Raw genomic sequence first — 10,600 nt, forward strand, 5'->3', positions numbered from 1 at the left:
TAAAACCTTAACTTCCTCCAGCATCCGCAATCTATGGCTCAGATTCAGCATCCATGCCTGTCAGGTGCATCTGTATCATAAGACACACCATCCATTCAAGTTTGGTGAAGTTAGGACCAGTAATAACTAAGATTTATTTTTTAGCATCCTTGATAATGGAGATCAAGCTCTGCATCTGAAGCTACCTCTGCGATTCATTCATATTACAGTTAAATCAACTATGCAAGTTTGAAATAGTACTTTCATCTATTAAACATGTGACCTGTTCCTAAAAACTTAACTTTATCCAGCATCCGAAACCAGACTATGCATTCAAGCCTGTCAGGTGCATCAGTATCATAAGACACACCATCCATGGAAGTCTGGTGAAGTAAGGACAAGTAATAACTAAGATATCATCATCAGAAGGCACCTGTTTCAAAAACTTTATCTAACCAGCTCTTAAAACCTTAACCTCCTCCAGCATCCGAAACCTATTGCTCAGATTCAGCATTCAAGCTTGTCAGGTGCATCAGTATCATAAGACGCACCATCCATACAAGTTTGGTGAAGTTAGGACCAGTAGTAACTAAGATATAATCATCAGAGGGCACCTGTTTCAAAAACTTAACCAGCTCTAAAAACCTTAACCTCTTCCAGCATCCGAAACCTATTGCTCAGATTCAGCATTCAAGCTTGTCAGGTGCATCAGTATCATAAGACGCACCATCCATACAAGTTTGGTGAAGTTAGGACCAGTAGTAACTAAGATTAATCATCAGAGGGCACCTGCAACAAAAACTTTAACCAGCTCAAAAAACCTTAACCTCTTCCAGCATCCGAAACCTATTGCTCAGATTCAGCATTCAAGCTTGTCAGGTGCATCAGTCTCATAAGACGCATCATCCATACAAGTTTGGTGAAGTTAGGACCAGTAGTAACTTAGATATTGCTATCAATGGGCACCCGCAACAAAAACTTTAACCTGCTTCAAAAACTTTAACCTCCTCCAGCATCCGAAACCTATAGCTCAGATTCAGCACTCAAGCCTGTCTGGTGCATCAGTATCATAAGGCACACCATCCATGCAAGTTTGGTGAAGAACAGACCAGCAGTAACTAAGATACTGCTATCAAAGGGCACCTGCAACAAAAACTTTAACCTGGTCCAACAACCTTAACCTCCTCCAGCATCTGAAATTTAGGACCCAGATTCAGCATCCAAGTCTTTCAAGTCCATAAGTAGGTCCAGATGCATCATCCATGCAAGTTTGGTGAAGATAGGACAAGTAATAGCTTAGATACAGGACCTGCAACAAAAACTTTAACCAGGTCCGGACGCCGACGCCGACGCCACCGCCGACGCCGAGGGTATAGCATAAGCTCTCCTTGACTTCGTCTCGGTGAGCTAAAAATCACTGTCAGTTGTTTAATACCCCAAACAGGCTGGGATACACAAAATAAATGTGTGTCAGAAGTCAAATACTACAAACTTGTCACCCCTGTGAATTGACATGACTTCTGTTGGTCTTCCAATATATTATTTGTTGGTCAGGCCTTAGAATAAATACTTACAGCAACAACTTATAATTCCACAAGGATTTCAACAAATTTTGCCAAAAATGACACATAGTGCATAACACCAATAAACTTTAAAATGAATCAGGGACCCAGATAGGCACTCTCCTCATTAGCTTCTTAGTCATGTATTGATTGTGTAAACCTCTCAGAGTTCCCTGTTTCAGGCTACAGGCAGGGCTTAAGACGGGAAGTCTTGTTGAAAATATAAAAAAGTAATTTATAATGGCTGAAGCTTTCATTCAGTGTCATATTCTGGTTCTACACAGACTTCCGTACGGTACTATTTCCTGGTCACTCACAAAATGAAGTCTCATCCGACCCATCCACTTCATAAACTGTGCACTGATTTTTTAATCTTTCTTAATCTCATTAATTAAATTATTCCAAATGTCAAATTTTAATTCTAATTATTTTTTCTAAAACTACAGCATGTTATCATCGGTCACATCACATTAGTGTTGCTCTAGATTTTGGACAGTTATTTAATGTGTAAACTTCCCATTTCCTCAAGATAACGTCTTTAATCTTCTGATGTTCCAACTAAGACTCAATCCAATGCTGATCAGAAGAATTATGTTATCAGAGTAACACTGACATTGTCCCAGCCTCTGAATGAAATGTTATTCTGACTGAAATCATGCCGTCATGAAATGCCAATTGCATAACACTCTTTACAATCCAATAATCATTAAACTGTATAAAAGCTGAGCTTTTCAGGAGGAAGAAGTGGGATGAAATGGGATGATCCCCATCTGTCCATATTGACTGAAGTGCAGTCGGGTTTTTTTCCCCAACTAGATATGATGATAACGAAAGATATTTTACACTACACAAATTATTAATAATATGTCATTAGTGTACAGAATCTGATGCGAATTATATAATAACAATCAATGAGGCAAAATGGTATCTTTAATTCTTAAAATGGCATGAGCAAAAGTTTAAATTCTGCATCATGATTATAAGTCTAAAAACTACCGGTACACATTTTTTACAAGAAAGCTGTTGATAATAATTTAATATGTATAAAAATCTTCGTTATCACATGGGTCTGTCAGGTCTAAGGATATACCAGTACCTTATCAGGAGAGGCATTACCTTTAATTACAGACACAGAATTCTCCATGCATCAGGGTATTTGTTACATATAGTCAGCCATGACCCGAGGTTACCCAAGCTCTCATAGAGACTAGTTCCAGAGGAATGAAGGAATCTTTTCCACCAGATAACACACAGCATCCCCAGCAGTGGTCAATAAACTCATTACAACCCCCTCCCCTCAGCAATACATCTCGGCACCATTCCTCATCCTTACCTTTAATTAGATTTACAGCAGTTTGCCAAGATAATAAAGCTATTGTATATCCATTGATAATTCAAAGAGCAATTCATTCACCTGGTTCCCAAACAGACCCTAGTACACAGATTTATGATACCTACACTAGTTCAATGCATTTTATTTTATTCCTAATAATATGCAAAACGTTTTCATTTTGGAAATTCCAAATGTCTCGAGTAAAATATTTCCTACTGCATGTATTAATAGATTTCATACTTACATAACAAATAAAATCTTCACACACACTCCCTCAAGGCAAACCTGTTAAAATAGTTTCGTTGGTTTCTTCTGGTACAGTGTTCCACAAGAAAACAGAGAAGACCATGCTGTCTGCTATACTATAACACAGACTTCAGTGGGAGACCCGAGGCAATGCAACTCACTGGTAATTACTGCATCAGATGACAACCAGAACGAGATGCCAAGCTGGGGGGAGGAGGGGGGTGGGGGCATTTAATGGATCCTTCAAGGGCTCAGGCTCTAACAAAACTTATTTATAAGCTCACAGTTCAAACGGAATGGTTAAAAATCTATGAATCTGTAACATGTTGGAAATTGTTGAAATACTGCACAATACAGAAGTGTGCATGATCAAGTTGGACAAACAATAACAATAGATTAACGAAGGGAAATCGTTCCAAACACAACAATACTCTCTAATTACTATACCATTACTTACCCAATGCATGTTGGGAGGCTAATAGTCTGTTTTCCCAGTCACACTGCAAAAAAAAAAAAATTTGCGAAATACTGTACCATTACATCAAAGGCAAACAACATTTCATATTACAAAGTCTTAAGTCTTGCTGCCAAATTAAACAAATTATACAAACATTTTTCAACACTGACCTAACATATGAACTTAACAATGGTTTAAAAAAAATACTGACATGAAAAAAATTGGACAAAGGTAAGGAATTATGCGGTCAGTTTAATTAATTACCGTCAGGGCAAGTTAATCAGATAGACTCCAAAGCTATTAACCGCAGAGGTCTCGCCAACTTAAGCTGCTCACAGTCTGCGAGATTTAAATGAGGACAGATTTTTTTTTTCCTTACTTTTTCACTGTTTCCATGTACATTATCTTTTAAACTTATGATAAGCTGGTTTCATGGGATGCTTACAAATTGGCGTAGTGTAAAGCTAGGCTGGATAAATCCACAGCATCTGTGTTTGTAACGGGAGAGTGGGTATCTGTAATACAGACATAAATATCCAAACAGTTCTCAGTACATTGTACATCCTTTTCATTGATATAACTTAATGATATAAATCTATGTTGTATGGAGGTTTTTCAATGCCATCTTTTTTCTTCATTATCACATAGAGAAACACTTTTAACTTATCTTGTTTTCAGTAATTTTTTACTATTCATGATGCAGATGATTAATAAAGAAAGTTAATTAATAGTCATCTAAACAGTGGGGGGGGGGGGGGGGATGGACAGTATACAAAGAAAAATTTTCAACCAAATCATTTTTCATTTTACATAAATAATATATAGTTAAGTATTTGAGTAATTCTATAAGGCTAACTGTTCAACAACATGTTTGGCCCTTACAGCAGTAATAAAGCCCGAGTGTGGGTCACCATTACACTCCAGGATTACCATAGAGAACATCAAATATATTGTTTTCCAACCGAGTGCTGTTTCTTATTTGCTACACACCATACATGTATCAGTAAACCCCAATAGGAATAGATAATTCTTTTTTTATAAAGATAAAGAATGGCTATTTGCTTCAAGATGACAATTTTGTTTAAATGTGACATCACTAGCAAGCATATTCTTTAAAATTCACTTCAATAGGATGGCATCATGATCACAAATTAACGTACACATATTCAGAGGTTTGTGACCCAACAAAATATCATATCTTTTGCTGGTAAGTCTGGTTTTGAACAATATCTTCAATGTACAAGTACTGGTAATGGTTTGCAAACATTAGGGACATAAAGTTTATTGTCTTTTTCAGATTTTACGAAAGTTTATTGATATGACACATGATAAAATGCTTCATGATAGCTGGAAGGGATCATTAATTAATTACTTAATGAATGACATCAAGTCAAAGATTTCTCATAAGAATTAATATTAGGCCTAGTTAAATCAAGTCCAAACCAGACTGTATTAAAACTGTTAAAACAGCCATGTGCATTTCAATTGTTGCCATGTGTCTCCAAAGTGTTTACATCTATATATCATTTTGCAATCTAATATTAAATGTTTGCAGTTTCACACTGAAACTTTTAAAGATTTGTACAATATATAGAATATTATTTGAAATTTTTTCATGGAAAAAAACAAACCACAAAGCAGGAAAAAACCACTTCAACGACACCGGCAATTGTCACAGCAAGGCTATAATGTGACCGGTTCATGTACATTTGTTCACAGTACCACAAAACTATGCCACTAAAAATTATTGATAACATTTACAAATCTGACCTGGACATTAGTCTGTCCAAGCTTGACCCTTTGGACAGTTTAGCAGCCAGTGGCGTAGCTACCACGTATGCTTATATGCCTGAGCATACACATCATTTGGGAGAAAGGAAGAATCTCAGTAATAAAATTAAAAAAATAAAATAAAAAAAAATGCAAGTATTAAGGTCCATACTTAGTTATTCCATCAACACATTTCCGTCACCCTGTCCTATTTTATTCAGAATCAATGCTAAACAAGGACTAAAGCAAGATTTATTTTGCATTTGAACTTAGTTTTACAAATCATTTTAAATTTCCCCTATAGAATATCACAGCTTTATTGAGATATTCATTACCATAAACTAGGTGAAAATGAACTTAATAATAAAAGCTTTGAGTGGGTCAAAAACAAACGTCAACAAAATTTTCTTCTTTTTAGCTTTTAATAAGTTTTGTAATTTTATTTTATGCCTAAACTATAACCAAAACAATTTTAACTGCCTAAAAATATGCTTAAATATAGTGAGCATTCCTTTCAATTTCTGCGATGATTTTTTGTGTTAAAAATCGTCAGAATCCATAAGCTTCCGGGGCCTTCGTCCCCTGGGCCCTCGTCAGGCTTCGCCCTGGACTCACTGGGGGCCTCATGGCGGCCCCAACACCCCCTGCTTATTACAAGCATGCACTTCGTTTCTGGTCTAGCTACACCACTGGCAGCTGTGTACACCCAAAATCATGTATCAATCCCGTTTTAAATTTGCCACAAAACATCGATGTTCAGTTGTGGTTAACAGCTGGTTAATGGAATTATGAGTAAAAGTTGTATCGCTATTCTAGAAGGCCCTGCGGGTCAGTAACATTCACTTACAGTGCTATCTTCCGGTTATGAAAAATGGCGGGAAATGAAGCGCCATCTCTATTCCGCGAAACGCAATCGCAACTTCTCGGATAAACAATAAAATCAAGTGTAATTTTATAAAATTTAATAGTTTCTTTCCGAAAATCTGGACCCAATGCTGTAAGTCACTGGCACTACAGGCACGAAAAGCATTAAATATGTTAAAACATTCTTTGAAAATCCTGAATAACCGTGATCCCAAGGTGTGTTTTAAACTTTTTGACAGCATTATCGTTCCTATTCTAACATATGGAGCAGAAGTCTGGGGAACTGATATCAACGAAGAGATTGAAGCTGTACATAATGACTTTTGCAAATGGATATTGGGAATAAGCAAAAAAGCTACCAATACAATGGCTAGAGGAGAATGTGGAAGACTACCCCTTTATGTTATATATATGATAAAACCAGTGAAATACTGGCTAAAAATACAAAATATGGAAACTACAAGATATCCAAGACAATGTTTCGAGATGCTCTATAATTTGGATTTGTGCAGCAATCGTTCAACTCCAAACTGGGTATCTAAATTGAAATCAGTCTTAAATCACTACGGCTTTGGGGACGTTTGGTTAAGTGGTGGACCCGGAGATCCAAAGGTCTTTATGTCAGAATTGAACCAAAGGGTGAGAGACTGTGCCCTACAGGATTGGAACTCAAAGTTAGACAATTCACCAAAGTGTGCTTTCTATGTGATGTTCAAAAAACAACTTGCATGTGAGAGTTACCTCACCTTTCTAAGCTACCCCTTAAAACAGGCATTAGCCTCTTTCAGGTGTTCCTTACATAAATTACGTATTGAAGAAGGTAGATTTGAGGGAATTGATAGTGCGGATAGATTTTGTCAACTTTGTAATTTAAGACAAATTGAAAATGAAGTACATTTTCTATTTCACTGTCCAATGTTAGCGGACTTAAGAAGAAATTTTTTATTTCACTGTCCATCAGTAAGAAAAGATGTTCCAATTTGTATTGACCATCTTTTTAACAGCAATGACCAAAATGTCATCAAATGTACAGCAATTTTTATCAAAAAAGGTCTGTCAATAAGACAAGAAATGCTAACTCTATGACAATCTATGTTAAAACAATACAGTATTGTTACAAATTTTGTATGTATATGCATTATGTATATAACATGTTTATGTTGCATATAAATATGATGCCTAGATGTACAGCGGGCAATGGCCTTTAAGTACCAAATAAAACATCTTATCTTATCTATCTTATCTTATCTCTCCGAAAATCTGAAAAGTGTCTCATAATAGCGCAGATTAGCGGAGCAGATTTGAAAATTGAATAAACATGGAGTTGCCCCCCCACCCCCCCCCCCCCCCCCACTTGTCATGCAAAAATTTAATTGAAAATAAGGAAATAAACGGTTAAATTGAAGTTAAAATTTTAATCCCCCCCCCCCTTCAACGGATTAGGATTTTTTCAGGATTTCAGGATTTTTGGAAAGTGACCTTTTTATTTTCTTTTTCTTAACTTGCTTGTCAAGATTTTTAGGATGAGTCTGCCCCCCCCCCCCCCCCAACCTTTCAAAAAAACGATGCTACGTGCCTGAATTTAGTTCGAGTCTCGAATGCAGGGACTTTATTAAATATTTACCTTTCCAATTGCAAAACTTTTTAAAACGTATATATCTTTTGTTAAATGTCGTAAAATTTGAAATTTTAATTAATTTTTTTTATTTAATTCAATTCAATGGTTTATTGACATCACCGAGTTAGCATACAGTCAAAAGGAAATCAAATGACAAACAAAAGAATATGATAACATAACATAATGATGACACAAATAGCATGCACTTGACAGTTTTATACAATTTTAGATTTATATTATATATATAAATATATATTTATAAATAATATACTATTTTTACAATTTTTAAAAAAAATAATATATATGAGAGGGTCCGATAATAGACAGGGGACAAATTAAAAAGAATAAGTTTAAGATGTCAAAATTAATGTGCGGAGCTATATAGAGCTAAAGGGGCCTGGGCCCCCCCCCCTTCCCAAGAATTTAATTGTTAAATTACAGAGAAATATTACCCCATCCCTACCTAGATGAACAAAGTATTTTTCGGACCTCCTACCCTTTTCTTTAGATGTTTTTTACTCCACGCTTGAACTTGAAAAGCAGATGTGTGAGGCGGTCTGACTCCTGTGTTCAATTTCCAATGTCCTAGCATTTGTAGTTAATTGTATAAAGAATTGTTCACATATTTAAAGACTTTTGTCGTATACAGAATTCGTTCTACAGCTGTTCCAATAAGTTCATGAATCAAGGCCTCCGGGAGCGTCGTCCATTGACCCGAATTGGATCCACCCTCAGAAACATTATTTCCGTATAATATAATTCAAACCGAGACAACTCTGTTTGCATGCCTTGATAGAGGTTATTCATACATTAATGATTTTAAATTTTGTTTTAATCAGGTTCAGGCGGCCGCTGAATATTTTTCCCGCAACTTATTTAATATTTTCCAGCAAAACTCGGTTATAGCGAATTCATAGGGACCATTACATTTACTTCGCCATATCCGTAATTCGTAATAACCGTATAACGAATTCGTAATGATAGGCATATATAGTGAATTCGCTATACACATGACTCATTATGACTATCATCAGTGTTTACGAAGAAATGTACATTACATGGATATAAAAACGGGGCTTCTGATGCAAAGAAAAGTTTAAATGAATTTGGGTTCAATTAATGAAGTTTGGAACAAAAAATTGATTCACTTACTCTTAAAGTGATACAGGTAAATCAACGAATCGCAGACCTGGCTAAACAAGATATTTTTGGTAAAATAGAAAATTCGCAGAAATGTCATTTTTATAAATATTTAGTTGATGGATTTTATCTTCAATGTTACCTTAGAAAGTAAAATTTAACAGTGCATATCATATTAAGATTGTCCTCTCATCGTTTAGCCATCGAAACATGAAGGTACAATAATACACACAGAGCCCAAAGGAACTGCTTTTCATGTAAAAACTATGTTGAAGATGAACTCCATTTTATTTTAGTGTGTCAAGTATATATTGAATACTGTAAAAAATGTATTAAAAAGTATGTTTATGAGAAACCATCGACGTTCAAGCTGTTGCAGTTGTTTAATAACGAAAATTTTAAAGATATGTGTAACCTCGGCAAATATATTACTATATAGTATGAAATTAAGAAACGATATCTGTAATGAACTTTAGATGTTGTTATTTTGATTCTTTTCCGTTTATGTCATTTTTTATATTTATGTATGTACTAGCCGGGTCTCCTGTAAAATACCCTCTTAATGTGCTTTACTATGTTTAATTTGTATAATCTGATGAGCTGCAAAGCTTAAAGAAATAAAGAATGAATGAAATGCACGAATCAGTGTTTATTTTGGCATTGAAGTAATTAACTGATTATTGAAAAATGTATCTAAAAATAGATTCATTAAAACTATTATATTTATTAGTATTGCCAGAGACATAAATAAATAATTATGTCTCTGGTGTTGCTAACTTTTCACAATTTAAAGCAATTCATTAAAAAATATGTAAATTTCATAATTTCTTCTACATCTATGGGACTCGAAATTAGTTCGCTACATGTATATTCGTAAACTCGTTATAACCGAGTTTGCTGTAACCGTAAAATTTTACATGGATTTACAGACGGGCAATAATTGGCCAATCATTGCTGACTTACCACCCTGGGGAAGTTCCAGGATAGGAGTCAAAACGACCGAAGACGCGTGGGCCTAGCTGGCGACTTCTATGGATAATGGATATATCATTACTGGCGTCAGTATTTGTTTGGTTTTAATAAGTCTTACATTTTGTTCAGTACTTGAAAATTTTGCTGTTTGTCATTAGCAGGCACGATCGAAGCATCAGGGGGGCCAAGGGGGGGGGGGGGCTGCCCCCCCCCCCCCCCCACTTTTTCTCGCAACAACAATTTTTTTTAAATTCAGTACATATAAAAATTTGAATTACCATGGAGTAGGCCCCCGCCACTTTGTTTGGGAGTATGTAAAAAATTGATATGAAAATAAGGAGAGTAGGATTGAAATTGAAGTTATAATACCCCCCCCCCCCCCCCCACGGTTTAGGATTTTTAAGATTTTGGAAAAATCCTATCCCCCCTTTTTTTTTTTTGCTTTTTTGCTTGTCAAGAATTTTTGGACGAGTCTGGCCCCCCACTTTCAAAAATGATGCTACGTGCCCGCATTAGGCCATTATTGACAGACTAAAATGTAACGGTGTTAATGTTTGAAATATTAATTGGGTCTTTGAATTGAGACCTAAAGAAGGACGTTGTATTAGTGGGCTATGATTTGTTTCCGAGTCAAAACGATTTCTGCGCCATAATTCAGT

The 10,600-nt window shown here is 35.7% G+C and overlaps 1 protein-coding gene across 3 annotated transcripts in view; it reads right to left on the minus strand.

The window, feature by feature from the left end:
• LOC128187551 (solute carrier organic anion transporter family member 4A1-like) overlaps positions 1–4,065 on the minus strand; it is a 41,386-nt gene extending 37,321 nt beyond the window's left edge. Inside the window, exons 1-2 of one of the 3 annotated variants that reach the window (XM_052857977.1) lie at positions 4,023–4,065; positions 3,578–3,620 (exon numbers count right to left, since the gene is read on the minus strand). The gene's annotated coding sequence lies outside the window, so the exon portion shown is untranslated. Of the gene's footprint in view, positions 1–1,553; positions 2,427–3,118; positions 3,294–3,577; positions 3,621–4,022 lie in introns of those variants that run through there. The other 2 variants (XM_052858016.1, XM_052858009.1) reach the window with 2 other exon arrangements.
• Between the last annotated feature and the right edge of the window lie 6,535 nt (positions 4,066–10,600).

This window comes from Crassostrea angulata, chromosome 1 (assembly GCF_025612915.1).
Source record: "Crassostrea angulata isolate pt1a10 chromosome 1, ASM2561291v2, whole genome shotgun sequence".
In the NCBI taxonomy this organism is placed as follows: domain Eukaryota; kingdom Metazoa; phylum Mollusca; class Bivalvia; order Ostreida; family Ostreidae; genus Magallana; species Magallana angulata.